The 17,151-nt window shown below is 45.8% G+C and overlaps 1 long non-coding RNA gene across 1 annotated transcript in view; it reads left to right on the top strand.

The window, feature by feature from the left end:
- The window catches only part of LOC144330781 (uncharacterized), a 68,042-nt gene extending 57,022 nt beyond the window's left edge, over window positions 1-11,020 (top strand). The window contains exon 4 of the long non-coding RNA XR_013397259.1: window positions 10,174-11,020. This is a non-coding gene — a long non-coding RNA (uncharacterized LOC144330781). The remainder of the gene's footprint in view (window positions 1-10,173) is intronic.
- Window positions 11,021-17,151: the final 6,131 nt, after the last annotated feature.

The raw sequence follows: 17,151 nt of genomic DNA, 5'->3' as shown, positions 1-17,151 counted from the left end.
AAGCCCACAGAACCGAAGACTTCTCAGCTGTGAGGAAGAAATTCAACACTCGGGCCAGTTACTTGCTCCTTCTTGTTTCAGAAGAAATGCCGCTTCCATGGGGTCCTTGCTTAAATATTGGGCTGATGCGGGACTATTCTCTGAAGCGTGATCCTAATAACTGTCCCTTCCCTCTCACGCTCCTCAAAATCAGAGCTACCTTTCCTCTTTCCCAAATGAGCCCATATTTTTAATGTCTCAGGATATTATGGTCCTGATATAGTTTGGATCTGTGTCCCCATCCAAATCTCATGCTGAATTGTAATCCCCAGTGTTGGAGGTGGGGCCGGGTGGGAGGTGACTGGGTCATGGGAGTGGTTTCTCATGAATGGTTTAGCCCCATCCCACTTGGTCCTGTCCTAACTATTAGTGAGTTCTCTGCAGATGTGGCCATTTAAAAGTGTGCAGGGTTTGGGTGCAGTGGCTCACGCCTATAATCCCAGCACTTTGGGAGGCCGAGGCAAGTGGATCATGAGGTCAGGAGTTCGAGACCAGCCTAGCCAATATGGTGAAACTCCGTCTCTACTAAAAATACAAAAATTAACATGGCATGGTGGTATGCACCTGTACTCCCAGCTACTCGGGAGGCTGAAGCAGGAGAATTGCTTGAACCCAGGAGGCTGAGGTTGCAGTGAGTCGAGACTGGGCCACTGCACTCCAGCCTGGGTGACAGAAAGAGACTCTGTCTCAAAAAATAAAATAAAATAAAATAAAATAAAAGTGTGTGGCACCTCTGCACGTTCCCCTCTTGCTCCTGCTCTGGCCATGTGATGAACCTACTTCCCCTTTGCTTTTCACCTTGATTGGAAGTTTCCTGAGGCCTCCACAGAAGCTCAGCAGATGCCAACATCATGCTTCCTGCAAAGCCTGCAGAACCGTGAGCCAATGAAACCTCTTTCTTCATAAATTGAGATATTTCTTTATCATAATGCAAGCATGGACTAATACAGGCCTGGATTAGATTTTTGATGGAGACATTCTATTTGTTAGATTTTGTGATGCTGCCTTCTTTCCCACCATAGCCTTCCTGAAATGTACCTGCTTCATGGACCTATACATGGCATCGGTGGTGGGAAGGTGGGCCTGTCCTGTCACCTTCTCCTCCTTAGCTGTACTGTGCCCTCCACTCACTTCCCTTTCTGCTCTCCCACAAGGTGAGAAGGTCTCCACATGGGTGAAAATTAAAGCCAACAGGAGAGCACTTCCAAGCCTCAGTTACTCAGGCTCCAGCACCAAAGACATGGCCTAATTATCAGCAATGAGGCCAGGCACAAGTTCTTTTTAGAAGAGTTGCCTACGAGGAAGAAACTGAACTGTTCTTTCACCATGGAGGCGAGGAAGAGCATGTCTGGAATGCAAGAGATCCCTTAGGGAGTATCTTGGTATTACCACAGCCTATGATTCAGGTCAATGGAAAACTACAATAACTACAATGGAAAACTACAATAAGTCAATCCAGGCAGGAAGGTGGGCCAGACCCTTTAGCAAAGAAGGCTTGGATCACCCCAAAGGTAAAAAACCACACCAGCTGAGTTGCTTGCTGAGGGTGAAGGGGATATAGCACGATTAGTAGAAGAGGTAGTTGTAACTACAAGCCATGACCTCATGACCAGCTACAAAAATATGGTTATAGAAACCCACAACAGAAATGAATATTTCTTATTTGTTGTGAATATCCGTGTGTACATATCTCTGGTATCTATAGCAAGTATCTATAGTTTCTTCCCTCTCTTATCCTTCTATCATGTAACATAAGATGTGTTGACCTTATACTATTTAAGTATTGTTAACTTTACATCATAGTTGTTAAATTACAGAATATCAAGGAGAAGGGTAAACATCACCCAATAACTTTGCAACTTATTCTGGGACAAGAATTAGTGTTTTTGATTTTATGTAGGATAGTTGTATCTTGTTAGGCAGAATGATGACCTTGTGACTGTTTTTCTCTTACTTTATTTTTTAAAAAGAGTTGGATTCTCACTCTGTCATCCAGGCTGAAGTGCAGTGGTGCAATCACGGCTCACTGCAGCCTGGGATTCCTGGTTCAAGGGTTCAAGTGATCCTCTTGCCCTCCTGAGTAGCTGGGACTACAGGTGTGTGCCACCATGCCTGGCTAATTAAAAAAAAGTTTTTCTTGTAGAGATGAGGTCTTGCTATGTCGCCTAGGCTGGTTTTGACTCCTGGCCATAAGTGATCCTCCCACCTTGGTCTCCTAAAGTGCTTCTCTCAGGGATTAAGTATGGTGTCAGGAGGTGCCTGAGTGCCGAGGTGACAAGGTGAGGACTTGCGATGGTTAATTTTATGTGTCAGCCTGGCTAAGCCGTGGTGCCCAGATAGGTGCTCACACATTATTCAGGATGTTTCTGTGTGTTTTTGGATGAAATTAACCTATAAAGCAGATTGCCTTCCATAATGTGGGTGGGCCTTATCCAGTCAGTTGAAGACCTGACTAGAACAAAAGATTGACTGGCCTTGAGCAAAAAGGAATTTCCAACACACTGGCTTCAGGTTTGAATTGCAACTGGGTCTCCAGGCTAGTGGCCTTGGATTTGAATCTGGTTATAGGTCTGGAAACAAGCTGGTCCTGAGGAGAAACAACAGTGTCTCCCAAACCCACTGCCAAGGCGAGGCCATGACAGTTACTTCAAGAAATGCAGGAAAATCTCCTCTGAATTCTTCATGAACAGACTGCAGTTTTCTCTCCCTAACTCCCAACGTAGTAGGTGCTCAATAAACATTGTTTTAAAGAAAGAGCACAGGCCACGTGCAGTGGCTCTGGTCTGTTATCTCAGCACTTTGGGAGAACGAAGCAGGAGGACTGGTTGAGCCCAGGAGTTTGAGATCAATCTGTGCAACATATGAAGACCCCACTGCTGCACAAATTACAGAAATTAGCCGGGCATGGTGGCATGCACCTGTAGTTCCGGGTACTTGGGAGGCTGAACTGGGAGGATCACTTGAGCCCAGGTGTTTGAGGCTCCAGTGCAGTGAGTCATGATTGTGCCACTGCACTCTGGCCTGAGTGGATCACCTGAGGTCAGGAGTTCAAGACCAGCCTGACCAACATGGTGAAACCCCATCCCTACTAAAAACACAAAAAAATTAGTCAGGCATGGTGGCACGCGCCTGTAATCCCAGCTACTCAAGAGGCTGAGACACGAGACTTGCTTGAACCCGGGAGGTGGAGGTTGCAGTGAGCTGAGATCCCACCATTGCACTCCAGCCTGGGCAACAAGAGCGAAACTCTATCTCAAAAAAAAAACAAAAAAAAAACAAAAAAAAAAACCCAAAGAAAAAAGAAAATAAAAAGAAAAAAGAAAGAAAGAGCAAGAGATGAGAAAGATGACTTAAAGAAAGTAAAGTGCTAGAAACTCCCTCACCAATCACTTCTTTTTCGGTCCACCACAACCAGCGCTAAGCAGGAATGATGATGAGTTCTTGCTCGTTGGAATCTGCCTAAGTTCACTTCTCCAGACCCTTTTCTGGGTTAATGAGGCTGAAGAGGAGTCGAGCTCAGCCCAGAGGCCTGCAGATCTCACCAGTCCAAGTCCAATGAGAAGTCACTGCCTTCAGTGTGGTCAGCAACAGACACCTTCACTGTTAGGCCTTGGGATGTGTTTCCTTTTCTTATCCTGATCCCTGCGCAGAAAAAGCCCTGAAGACAATGATGCTTTGTCTAACTCTGAAAGCCTGAGTGTGTCGCCTGCCCCACGGAGACAAGAATGAAGAGTGGGGATGGGGGTGACTCATCAGTACTTGGTGAGGCTCCAGGGGCTGCGAGCAGAAGTAGAGAGGAGACAGCTCCCACCTGCGTCCGTCTTTGGCTCTCAAATTTGTAGGTTCTTGGAAAAGGCTCCACAGGAGATCAGGTGGGAGTATGTGGCCGAAGGGAGCAGGCCTGGGGGGACGCTCATGTTTCTGAGCTCGTTTTAGGGACTTGTGCTCAGACTGTAAGTACAAATACATCATGGGGGACCCTACTCTTTGCCTGTGCTCCCCGACTCCTGTCTATGGGGGGAGTTGGATTATGAGGAATTCTGCCACTGTCCAGGTCACTCTTAAATTTTAGGAATCACAGATATTGAATTCCATTACAACCAGGAAGCATTATGGTGCCCTGGAGCCATCTGTGACAGGACTAGGAGGGTGGTTGCGCAGAGAAAGGGGCCCCTCTTTTTCGCCCTTCCTCGGGGACCATCAGAACCACAGGGCCTTTATGCCTGCCTGGCCACAAACACTCTCGCTTGCTTTCAGCATTGCAAATAGACACTCCTAAAGGCATTGCAACTGGCACCGGGCTAAAGAGAGGTAAATGAAGCGAGCCCCACCACCTGCATTTGCCACCCAGCCTCCCTGGGAAAGGGCAGATGTAATCTTCCATCCGGTCTCCACTGGGGACTCACTGTTACCCTCACATGGCCCAAGAGCCACTGGAACTTCAGCACAGGGGCTTCCTCTTGCTGGAGGGTATAGGCAGCCTTCCTCCCTTGTGGGGCTGCCCTGCTGCGAACTCTCGCTGACACAGCAGCACGGTGTATCAGGAATCATAAGCAGTGATAATTAGAAGGAAGAAGGAAGATAAGGCTGGGCACGGTGGCTCACGCCTGTAATCCCAGCACTTTGGGAGGCTGAGGTGGGCGGATCACTTGAGGTCAGGGGTTCAAGACCAGCGTGGCCAACAAAGCGAAACTCTGTCTCTACTAAAACTACAAAAAAATTAGCCTTAGCCAGGTGTGGTAGTGGGCACCTGTAGTCCCAGCTACTCGGGAGGCTGAGGCAGGAGAATTGCTTGAACCCTGGAGGTGGAGGTTGCATTTCAGCCTGGGCGACACAGAGAGACTCCATCTCAAAAAAGAAAATAAATAAAAAGAAGGAAGGGCCGGGCGCGGTGGCTCAAGCCTGTAATCCCAGCACTTTGGGAGGCCGAGACGGGCGGATCACGAGGTCAGGAGATCGAGACCATCCTGGCTAACACGGTGAAACCCCGTCTCTATTAAGAAATACAAAAAACTAGCCGGGCGAGGTGGCGGGCGCCTGTAGTCCCAGCTACTCGGGAGGCTGAGGCTGGAGAATGGCGTAAACCCGGGAGGCGGAGCTTGCAGTGAGCTGAGATCTGGCCACTGCACTCCAGCCTGGGTGACAGAGCGAGACTCCGTCTCAAAAAAACAAAAAACAAAAAACAAAAAAAAAAGAAGGAAGAAGGAAGATTTAAAGTGCACATGTTGCTGCATTCACTGCAATGGAAAAAAGGATAATTAAGTAAATTCTTAAAGGCACATTAAATGGCCTTTTCTTTTTGAGAGCTAGCAAGTTAAACTTCACAAGGAGGTTCCTTCCTGGGAGCATCCCTGATTCCTATTAGCTCCTCCCCACCCAGGGCTTCCTTCTCTTCCCTTCCTCATGTAGATTTCCACTCTCCTTTGAGAAACTGCACCAGGAGAGAGAGAGAGAGGTTCGCTACCCCAAAATACTGCTTTCAGATGGCCACGCACATCCAGCAAGGGCCTGATTAACCGCTTAGCTGAGGCCCCTTGGACTCGGCTTTATGTAGAGGCTGAGCAGGGGGTGATCTAATTTGTTAACTTCAGCAACATTTTCTGTGGATGGACTCAACATCTGTGGTTCCAAAGATTTGAGAGTGACTCTGATGCTCTGTGACATTTATAAATTTGCGAAACGCACATTGGAACCTCCATGGGAAGCTGGAACAGCAAAGAGCGTAGATTTTTGTGGCTCCCTGCTCTGCCTCTAGTGTGCCTGCAGGTGTCCTGGCTAGGGCTGAGGAGGGGGTTTGTCAGCTCCAAAGCTGGTGCTCTTCACCTCTGTGCCATCCCGTTTTGCATTGCTCACTTCCGGCCTGTCCCCACCATGGTAGCTGGCTGCACTTTAATTCAACAGTTACTGTGTGTGTGGCCCTGGAGCAGACAGGGAGAACACAGGCGTCATACACCCTCCATGTGTGCCAAGTCACCAGTGTCTCATCTGTCAAATGAAGGGCTTGGACTGGCTCAGTGGTTCCCAAACCCAGGGGGATATCAGAATGGGCAGGGGACATGTCCCTCCCCCTGCTCTCCCTCGCTCTCTGTCTCTCTCTCTCTCACACACACACACACACACACACACACTCTCTCTTTCTCTCTCTCTCTCACACACACATGCTCTCTCTGTCTCACACACACACACATGCACACGCACTCTCTCTCTCTCACACACACACATGCTCTCTCTCTCTCTGTCTCACCATGCACACACACACATGCTCTCTCTCTCTCTGTCTCACCATGCACACACACACATGCTCTCTCTCTCTCTGTTTCTCTCTCACACTCGCACATGTGCTCTCTCCCTCTGTCTCTCTCTCTCTCACACACACACCCTCCTCTAAGTTCCCTTCTCACTGATTCTGTTTTTGCTGTCTAGCAGATGACAGATTTCTAGCAGTGACCGTAATCCATCGATAGACATCAACATATGTGACCTGAAAAACGATGTTTTTCCTGATTAATGAAATAACTTATATGAAAAGTCCCACCAAGATATATAATTAAAAGATAGCTATATTACAGAAAAGGAGTCCCAATCCAGACCCCACGAGAGGTTTCTTGGATCTCGCGCAAGAAAGAATTCAGGGAGAGTCCATAGAGTAAAGTGAAAGCAAGTTTATTAGGAAAGTAAAGGAATAAAGAATGGCTACTCCATAGACAGAGCAGCCGGGAGAGCTGCTGGTTGCCCATTTTTATGGTTATTTGTTGATTATATACTAAACGAGGGGTGGATTATTTATGCCTCCCCCTTTTGGACCACATGGGGTAACTTCCTGATGTTGCCATGGCATTTGTACACTGTCATGGCGCTGGTGGGAGTGTAGCAGTGAGGACAGCTAGAGGTCACTCTCGTGGCCATCTTGGTTTTGGTGGGTTTTGACTGGCTTCTTTATTGCAACCTGTTTTATCAGCAAGGTCTTTATGACCTGTATCTTGTGCCAACCTCCTATCTCATCCTGTGACTTAGAATGCCTTAACCGTCTGGGAATGCAGCCCAGTAGGTCTCAGCCTCATTTTACCCAGCTCCTATTCAAGATGGAGTTGCTCTGGTTCACACACCTCTGACAGCTATAATGTGTCTTCTTGAAAAAAAAGTAAAAACGTAAGTCAAAAATACAAAATAAAAATAGTTCTTAACTTCGCGCTTGGATATGTGAAATCAGAACTGGCTCATAGATTCATTGCAGATAGAAGATAGTGTATAAATGGGTTCAGTACACACATGCAACAAAAGGAGTTTTTTTTTATAAGAGCCAAAGGCCTGTGTCTTAACTCTGGTAGGCCTCCCACCCCCGCCAAGGAACACAGCCCTCCTGGCGTGGGTCACACTGACCCATGTCTTGGTACCCCCTGCCTCCCACCTCCCAGAACGATTGCTGATAAAACTCAGTGGGATGTTTCTCACTGGACTGAGCCCTGATAGGACTGTACATTTTTCTTTTAATGTTACTAGAGAATGTGTGGAATGGTTCAAAATTGCTTTCAGGCTTATATTAGTGAAACTCCAATTGTTTCAACCCCTTCGTCTCTTCTTTCTTCTTTATTTCAACAGCACCCACACTGGAAAGCTCTATGGGAGTAATAAATGAGTGCCCCATCTCTTACCCCTCTCCCCACTTCCATCCTACCTACAAAGCCCCTATGTGTAGATAATGGCATCAAAGCATTGGACTGGATTGGACTGGACTGGATTGGATGGGATTGGAAAATTTTGACTGGCTCAGATGATGTTCTTTTTTTTTTTTTTTTTTTTTTTGAGACGGAGTCTCGCTCTGTCGCCCAGGCTGGAGTGCAGTGGCGCTATCTCGGCTCACTGCAAGCTCCGCCTCCCGGGTTTACGCCGTTCTCCTGCCTCAGCCTCCCGAGTAGCTGGGACTACAGGCGCCCGCCACCTCGCCTGGCTAATTTTTTTGTATTTTTAGTAGAGACGGGGTTTCATTGTGTTAGCCAGGATGGTCTCGATCTCCTGACCTCGTGATCCGCCCGTCTCGTGATCCGCCCGCCGTTCTTTTAACGTATCTGGCCACAAAATTAGAAACACAGTGTTTTAAATCTGAAATTGTTGTGTTCATTTGGAGATCAGTGGTCTCCATTGGACTGTAAGCCCTTGAGCCAGGCCTTGTCTGTTTTCTTGTCACGGTATCTCCAGGGTCTGATTCAGGGCCAGGTACTTAGTAACCAGCAAATACAGATGAGTGATATGTCAGTGCTTAACCAGGCTCTGTGGCCAGTGCCTTGTGTGCTCCATGTCCTCTAACCCTCCCACCAACTCAATGACATGGGTATTGTTATTATTCTCGTATTACAGACAGCGCAGAGAGGCGAAGCAACTTGCCCAAAGTCACACAGCAGTAAGTTAGAGCCAGAATGCAAACACAGGCATGACTTAAATACTACGCACTATTGCCCCTTAGTGGTAGGCACTGAATCCCTACTTGTTGAATGAATGAATGAGTGAACTGCGAACATATTGTAAGAGAGGTGAGGTGGAGGAGGGATGGAAGGGATTTGCAAGAAAGCTATCAGGTTGGTGCAAAAGTAATTGCAGTGTTTGCCATTACTTTTAATAAAACCTAATAAAACTATATTCCACACATCTGAGCTTCCCGACTCAGTTCTAGTGCTGTGTGACCATGGGGGACCTCTTAGTATCTGTGGGCTCACATTCCTTTTGCTGAGAAACGGATTTGCTGAGTACATTTTGCTAGAGGGAGTTTGGTCAACAGGACCTAGAGAAGGGACCCAGATTCTCCAATGTTGTCAACAAAGATCTAACATACATTGGTTTAATTTAGGATTATTGAAAAAATGCATTTCTTGGCCAGCAGAAGTGGCTCACAACTATAATCCAAGCACGTTGGGAGGCTGAGGCAGGAGAATTGCTTAAAGCCAGGAGTTTGAAACCAGCCTGGGCAACACAGTGAGACTCTGTCTCTACAGAAATAAAAATAATAAAAATTAACTGGGTATGGTGCTCGCACCTGTAGTTCCAGTTACTCTGGAGGATGAGGCAGGAGGATTGCTTGAGCCCAGGAGTTTGAGGCTGTAGTAAGTTGTGATTACACCACTTTACTCCAGCCTGGAGCTTGTGTGATAGAATGAGACTCTGCCTCTCATTAAAAAATACAAAAACAAAAACAAACAACAAGAACAAAAAAATCCTTTCCTTTTGTTTGGGGAAAGGAGGCTGGAAGGCCCAGAATAACATCTACAGATTTTATGTTGTAGGCCGGGTGCAGTGGCTCATGCCTGTAATCCCAGCACTTTGGGAGGCTGAGGAGGGTAGATCACCTGAGGCCAGGAGTTCAAGACCAGCCTGGCCAACATGGCGAAACCCCCGTCTCTACTAAAAATACAAAAATTAGCTGGGTGTGGTGGCAGGCACCTGTAATCCCAGCTACTCAGGGGGCTGAAGCAGAAGAATCACTTGAACCTGGGAGGCAGAGGTTGCTGTGAGCCGAGATCCCGCCGCTGCACTCCAGCCTGGGCGACAGAGCGAGACTCCATCTCAAAAGCAAGCAAGCAAACAAACAAACAAAAAAACTTTCCTTTTGGTTGGGGAAAGGAGGCTGGAACACCCAGAATAACATCTAGAGATTTTATGTTGTAATATCAAGGTCTCACAAGGAATCTGTTACGGGCTGGAGTGTGTCCTCTGAAAGGTAGGTTGAGGTTCTAACCCCTGTACATGTGAATGGGACCTTATGTGGAAACAGGGTATTTGCAGATGTCATCAAGTTAAGATGAAGTCATTAGGGTGGCCCTGATCCAATAGGATTGGTGTCCTTATAAGAAGTGGATGAAAGAGCCACACAGAGAAAACTGCTCTCATGCCCTCTGCAGACAGAAGCAGAGGTGGGCTTATGCTGCTCTAAGTCGAGGAATACCAGGGGCTATCCGAAGCTGGGAAAGGCAAGGAAGAGATTTTGGAGAGAAGGTGGTCCTGCCAACACGTTGATTTTGGACTTCTAGCCTCCAAAACTGTGAGAGAATAAATTTATGTTGTTGTAAGCCATCCAGCCTGTGGTACGTCATTGTGGCAGTCCTAGGAAACTAACACAGGTCCTAATATGATTTTCCATTTCAGCATCATCACAATTCCTGATGATGATTTCACCTCCGCTCCCCGTGATTCTCCCCTGACTTGCTCCAAAGGATACATGCAAAGGTCAGAAGAAATGTCTCACCTGTTCACGCCATCTTGAACCAGTCAGTTGTGGCACTTTAGTTTGGAATCCTTGAAGGGGCTTTTCTGGGTTCTAATGCTGGCTTTAGTTCTGACTGGCTGTATGTTAAAAATCAGAAAAGGAGGACAGGCACAGTGGCTCACGTCTGTAATCCCAACACTTTGGGAGGCTAAGGTGGGAGGACCGCTTGAGCCCAGGAGTTTGAGACCAGCCTGGGCAACTTTGTGAGAGCCCCAGCTCTGGAAAAAAATTTAAGGATATTAGCTGGGCGTGGTCGTCCTGCTTGTAGTCCTAGCTTCTCCGAGGGCTGGGGTTGGGGGGCGGTGATCACTTGAGTCTGGGAGGTTGAGGCTGCAGTAAGCTGTGACTGTGCGTCTGCACTCCAGCCTGAATGACAGAGAAAAAGACCTTGTCTCAAAAGGAAAGAAAAAATTGAAAACTAAAAATGCTGACTGCGTGCGGTGGCTCACGCCTGTAATCCCAGCACTTTGGGAGGTAGAGGCAGGCGGATCACAAGGTCAAGAGATCGAGAGCATCCTGGCCAACATGAAGAAACCCCATCTCTACTAAAAATACAAAAATTAGCTGGGTGTGGTGGCGCGTGCCTGTAGTCCCAGCTACTTGGGAGGCTGAGGCAGGAAGATTGCTTGAACTTGGAGGTGGAGGTTGCAGTGAGCTGAGATCACACCACTGCACGCCAGCCTGGCAACAGAGCGAGACTCCGTCTCAAAAAAAAAAAAAAAAAATGCTAATAACAGTAATAGCAGCATATATGGAGTACCTCCTACATGTGGGCTTCACAAGGATTTGTTCTAATCCTCTCCAACATCCTGTAAGTTAGTTAACATTAATTCAAATGTCAAAAAACAAAAACAAAAGCAAAAACAAAAAAACAAAGGAGAAAGAGACAGACTTGAGTTAGGCTATCTGACTTGCTCTGAAGCCAGTGTCCACAACACGTGGCATCTCTGGGGAACAGAAAGAAGTGAGAGAAGAGCACAGGCCTGGCTCAGGGGAGGAAGTATTTTGGTAATGCTGCAGTGATGAGCTGAGTCCAGCTTGCCCTGGGTCTTAAGACCCAGTTGTTAAATTTTCGGGATTTTTGCAGATAAGCTGATGTCATGTTGATAGCTTGAAACTGGCCACAGTGGGAGTATTTATACCACCAAAATAGGCAGATGCTACAAATCAGAGCTCCCACCCCTCTCACCTTCTGGTTTACTGGAACTCCACTGGAAGTGGAGATAGAGAAGGGAAGCAAAGAAAAGATACCCCTGGGGCCTGGAGTCTGAGATTGGCTCAGAAGGGCCGATGTGGTCTAGGCAGGATTCTGAAGTATTCCGGGAATGAATCATATGTAACCAAAGTTACCCATTTCCACGGGTTTAGGAAGGGCCAGCCCCTCCCTGGGGAGTTGAGAGCACTCAACTGAGACCTTCTGTGGAGAAATAAAGCCACCAAAGCTGCACCCCTGCTCTGCCAAACTACAGCTCTATGGCAGGGCAAAGAGGGCCAATGTCAGCAAGCTAGTTAAATAAACACTCTTAATCTGTAAAATACAGAGATAATGGATCAGTGTGTCCCAAACCTACTTCATTGTAGAGATGTGTTGTGTGTGTAAAATACACACTGGATTTCAATGTCTAAATATGAAAAAAAGATTCAAAATATCTCATTGACAATTCCTTGATTCTATGTTAAAATGATCATATTTGAAATATTGAGTTAAATAAAATATATAATGGAAATCAATTTCTCTCATCTTTTTTCACTTTTTACAATGTGACTAGCAGAAAATGTAATATTGCACACACGGTTGGAGCTGTATGTCATTTGACAGCTCTGCTCTGGAGAAGGAGTCCTTGAAGTCCCCTTTGCTGGGGAGCTCCCATCCTCTGCAGGCCTGGGTTATTCAGCTGTGTTTTGCTTCCTGGAGTCACCCCACTTCTCTTTTCAGTTGATCCCAACCAAAATAGTTTGAATTGTTTATAATCAAAGACACTTTAACGAACAGATCAACCGAACCGGAGCCTCCTCGGGTGGTTGCACAGAACACTGGCAGGGCTGACAGCGGGTGACGCTCCAGCATGATCTGCCATGAGCCGCTCAGGATAGCATCATTTCTGCTTCCCCAGACCCTGCCCCTGCCTCTGTCCCTCAAGACATCTAGCTCTGGTCACCAGAACTGGATTTAAACCAAGGCGTCTGCCGGTCAGTGAGGCAAGTGAGCTCCTCAAGGTTCCGGTTCATGCTGAGGCTGTTGTTAGGAGCTGGGTTACGTTATCAGAGTCTGGAATTTAGAGTAACTGTAGCTTTCTTGACTCCCCCTGAACCTAGAGGAAAGCAAGGTTTGAAGCAAAAGCAATTCCAAGAAGCAGGCATGATGTTTCTGCCTTCCCCCAGTTTCCCTTCCCTTTCCCATGGGGTAGGCCTGCCCGGGCTCAGGCACCATGATCATTATAGTCTGTGCACCCAGCCTGGGAACCCGGGCTTCGGAAATATGGATTTCCTAAGACGTTTCAGTTGTTCCAAGGTGTGAGGTGAAACTCCCACAAAAACCTGTCAAGGACTGGCTTTGGAGTTGAATTCTCAAGGTTAACTTGCTGGGGTGAACAAGAATTGTATGCCAGATTCCAAGTAATTATTCCTGCAGGAACTGCCCGCTCCAAGCACTTTAATGAAAAATGATAGAAAGAGTTATTGACCTTTGAGACATTCAATCCACCATGCAGCTAAGCATCTGCAGAGGATCAGGCCAGGGAAGATTACATCTGCCCCACCGCGGAGACATTGCAACAGTTCATCTTCAAACCAGGCAAGGAAAATGCGTCTAATGAATCCCTAAAGCACAGTATGTGCAGATGGGTTGGAAATGGTCTTTGGCAATTTTTCATCCTCATTGTAATGGGAATCCCTTGAAACAAGCTAGAGATCATATGTAAATTTGACGGGCTACACTTACAACATTCTTGGGGAGACTTAGGAGTAAGATGATAAATGAAGACGTTGTGAAGTTCATAATTTGGGAGAGAAACTCATGAAAATGTTAAAAATGAGCTGCATATGCCCTATTCATGGGAACTGCATGATGTAATAAAATGAAATAAGCCTCTAATATGCTCCATATGGCTCCGTGGTGAGCAGAAGACAAGCCTGAGACACAGCCCCTTCCCTCTGGATGCTTGCAGTTGAGTTGGTTGTTGAGACAAGGCTTAAACGTAGGACATTGAATCTCAAAGCCTGACAGCCCCAGCCAGAGGACAAAGAGCCATCTGATGGTTAAATGAGAGTGGAGGGAGTGGGCAGCAAGAACAGAAACCAATTTTCAGCGTGTTTCTGTTGCTGTCAATTTTTTTTTTTTGAGACCGAGTCTTGATCTATCACCCAGGCTGGAGTTCAAAGGTGCGATCTTGGCTCACTGCAACCTCTGCCTCCTGGGTTCAAGTGATTCTCCTGCCTCAGCCTCCCAAGTAGCTGGGATTACAGGTGTCTGCCACCACGCCTGGCTAATTTTTGTATTTTTAGTAGAGATGGGGTTTCACCATGTTGGCCAGGCTGGTCTCAAACTCCTGACCTCAAGTGATCCATCTGCCTCTACCTCCCAAAGTGTTAGGATCACAGGCGTGAGCCACCGTGCCTGGCTGCTGTCAATGTTTTAGAGGCAGTTAATAGCTTCATCCCCAAGCTTCACTCCTATCCCATCACTTCGCCACATCCTCCCTTCACAGGGGTAATCACTACACTGAGATTGGAGTGTTTTCTCTCAGGTCAATTTTTACAGTTTCATTACATATGTTTAAATAAAGAGTTAAAGCAAATGTGACAAAATGTGAACACTTGATAAATCTGGACAGTGGGCATTTGGTTTTATGTTTTATCATCTTTTCTGTATTTATGTATCCTTGAAATTTTTTTCTTTTTTGAGACAGAGGCTTGCACTATCGCCTGAGCTGGAGTGCAACGGCGCGATCTTGGCTCACTGCAACCTCTGCCTCCCAGGTTCAAGCGATTCTCCTGCCTCTCAGCCTCCTGAGTAGCTGGGATTACAGGTGCCCACCACCATGTCTGGCTAATTTTTTGTATTTTTAGTAAAGACAGAGTTTCACCATGTTGGTTGGCCAGGCTGGTCTCGAACTCCTGACCTCATGATTCACCTGCCTCGGCCTCCCAAAGTGCTGAGATTACAGGCGTGAGTCACTGCACCTGGCTGGAAATTTCTTAAAATCTTAAAGATTGTATGAGCTGCTATATAGTAGAAGCAGAAAAAATTTGTGAGTGAATATTATGGATGATGTGTAATAATAAAACTAGAAACCCAAAAGAAAGAAAGAAGAAGGAACAGAAGAAACAAAGAAAGAGAAAGAACTTGAGACCTCTAAGAATTCATAGGTCACTTTGCATGGACATAGTCTTGGCAAAGACTTGGCAAAGACTTTGCCAAGAGGAGGAAGTATGACCCAGGTCTTGAGAAATGGAGATGCGGGAGGAGGGCTTGAAGCAGGGAGTGGGGGGATCGCCATTTAGAGTAACTCTTAATCTGTAACCTGAGGAGGTGAGACTGTGAGCTCTAAAATTCACATTCAAATCTCACAGCATATATCATGTTCATCGATTCGATCCACAAACAGTAGACAGTTACCACATGCAGTACATAACGCTAGACACTGTAGGAGATTCCAGGATGAGAACATGGCAGGTGGTCTCCCTCCAGGAATCACTGTTTTGATTTTCATCATCCTTAAGCAGGAAGAATTTAGTCACTTTTTCCCTGTCTGCCTGCCTGTCTGCCTGCCTTTCTATTGAGAGTCCTGTCTATTCTACTTCATTCTGAATTTCTTTCAAATGGGAGCTATTACTCATATCTATCTGCATCCACCAGTGTCAAGATAGGATTATACAATTAAGTGGGTATTCATTAAATACTCATTGAATAATTGATTAACTCGATTGTTTAAGTAGTAGTTGAGAGGCTGTTATGTTCTAAAGCACACAAGGGAACACTCTGGAGATCAAAGATAAAATAAAAGAAAGGGATATATTGGTTAACTGATTGCATTAAAAGACACATATACATGTGTCTTTTACAATACAGATCCTGGCCGCTGTTAAATATAATTCAAGTTGGGTTTGGTGGCTCCTGCCTGTAATCCCAGTACGTTTGGAGGCTGAGGTGGGAGAGGAGAACAAGAGCCCAGGGGTTCAAAATCGGCTCGGGTAACATAGTAAGACCTCATCTCTACAAAATATTAAAGAATTAGCTGAGTGTGGTGGCATGCACCTGTAGTTCCAGCTACTAGAGAGGCAGAGGTGGGAAGACTTGAGATGCTTGAGCCGGGGAGGCAGAGATTGCAGTGAGCTGAGATCGCACCACCGTACCCCAGTGTGGGTAACAGAGCAAGACTCTACCTCAAAAAAAAAAAAAAATTCAGTATTCTATTTATAGAATACTTGGATATTGTGGGTTCAGTTCCAGACCACCATAATAAAGAGAATAACACAATAAAGTCAATCACATGAATTTTTTTGGTTTCCTAGTGCTTATAAAAGTTGTGTTCACACTACACTGCAGTCAATTAAGTGTGCAATAGCATTATGTCTAAAAAACAATGTATAATCCTTAATTTAAAAACATTTTGTTGCTAAGAAATGCTAGTGATCATCTGAACCTTCAGCGGGTTGAAATCTTTTTGCTGGTAGAGGGTCCTGCCTCAATGTTGATGGCTGCTGACTGATCAGGATGCTGATTGCTGATGTTTGGGGTGGCGGTGACAATTTCTTAAAATAAGACAGCAAAGAAGTTTATCACATTAATTGTCTCTTCCTTTCACAAAAGATTTCTCTGTAGCATTTGGTGTTATTTTATGGCATTTTACCAGCAGAACTTTTTCCAAAATTGGATTCAATTCTCTCAAACCCAGTTGCTGCATTATCAACTAAGTTTATGGAATATTCTAAATCCTTTGTTGTCATTTCAACAATGTCCACAGAATCTTCACTCCATGGAATCACCAGGAGTAGATTCTATCTCAAGAAACTACTTTCTGGCTGGACGCAGTGGGCAGATCACCTGAAGTCAGGAGTTCGAGACCAACCTGGCCAACATGGTGAAACCCCATCTCTACTAAAAGTACAAAAATTAGCGGGGGCATGGTGGCAGGCGCCTGTAATTCTAGCTACTTAGGAGGCTGAGGCAGGAGAATTCCTTGAACCTGGGAGGTGGAGGATGCAGTGGGTCGAGATTGTGCTACTGCATTCCATCCTCGCTGACAGAGTGAGATCCATCTCAAAAAAAAAAAAAAAAGAAACCACTTTCTTTGCTCATCTATAAGAAGCAACTCCTCATTTGTTAAAGCTCTATCACGAGAGTGTTGCAATTCAGTCACATCTTCAGACTCCACTTCTAATTCCAGTTCTCTTACGATTTCTACCACATCCACAGTAACTTCTACCGAAGTCTTAAACCCCTCAAAGTCATCCATGAGGGTTGGAATCAACCTCCCCCAAACTCCAGTTAATGTTGATATTTTGTTCTCATCTTATGAATTATGAGTGTTCTTAATGACATCTAGGATGATGAATCCATTCCATAAGGTTTTCAATTTACTTTGCCCAGATCCATCAGAGGAATAACTATCCATGGCAGCTATAGGCTTACAAAATGTATTTTTTGAATAATAAGACTTGGAAGTCAAAAATACTTACTGATTTATGTGGTTACAGAATGGATGCTGTGTCAGAAGGCAGGAAAATAATATTGGTCTCTGTACATGACTAGGTGCACTGTCAATGATCAGTAATATTTTGAAAGGAATCTTTTTTTCTGAGCAGAAGGTCTCAACAGTGTGCTTAAAAATATTCAGTAAACCATGCTGTAAACA

The sequence above is a fragment of the Macaca mulatta genome, chromosome 8, assembly GCF_049350105.2.
Source record: "Macaca mulatta isolate MMU2019108-1 chromosome 8, T2T-MMU8v2.0, whole genome shotgun sequence".
Taxonomy (NCBI): domain Eukaryota; kingdom Metazoa; phylum Chordata; class Mammalia; order Primates; family Cercopithecidae; genus Macaca; species Macaca mulatta.
The sequence above is the reverse complement of the archived record's forward strand: the minus strand, read 5'-3'. Positions and strand labels throughout refer to the sequence as shown.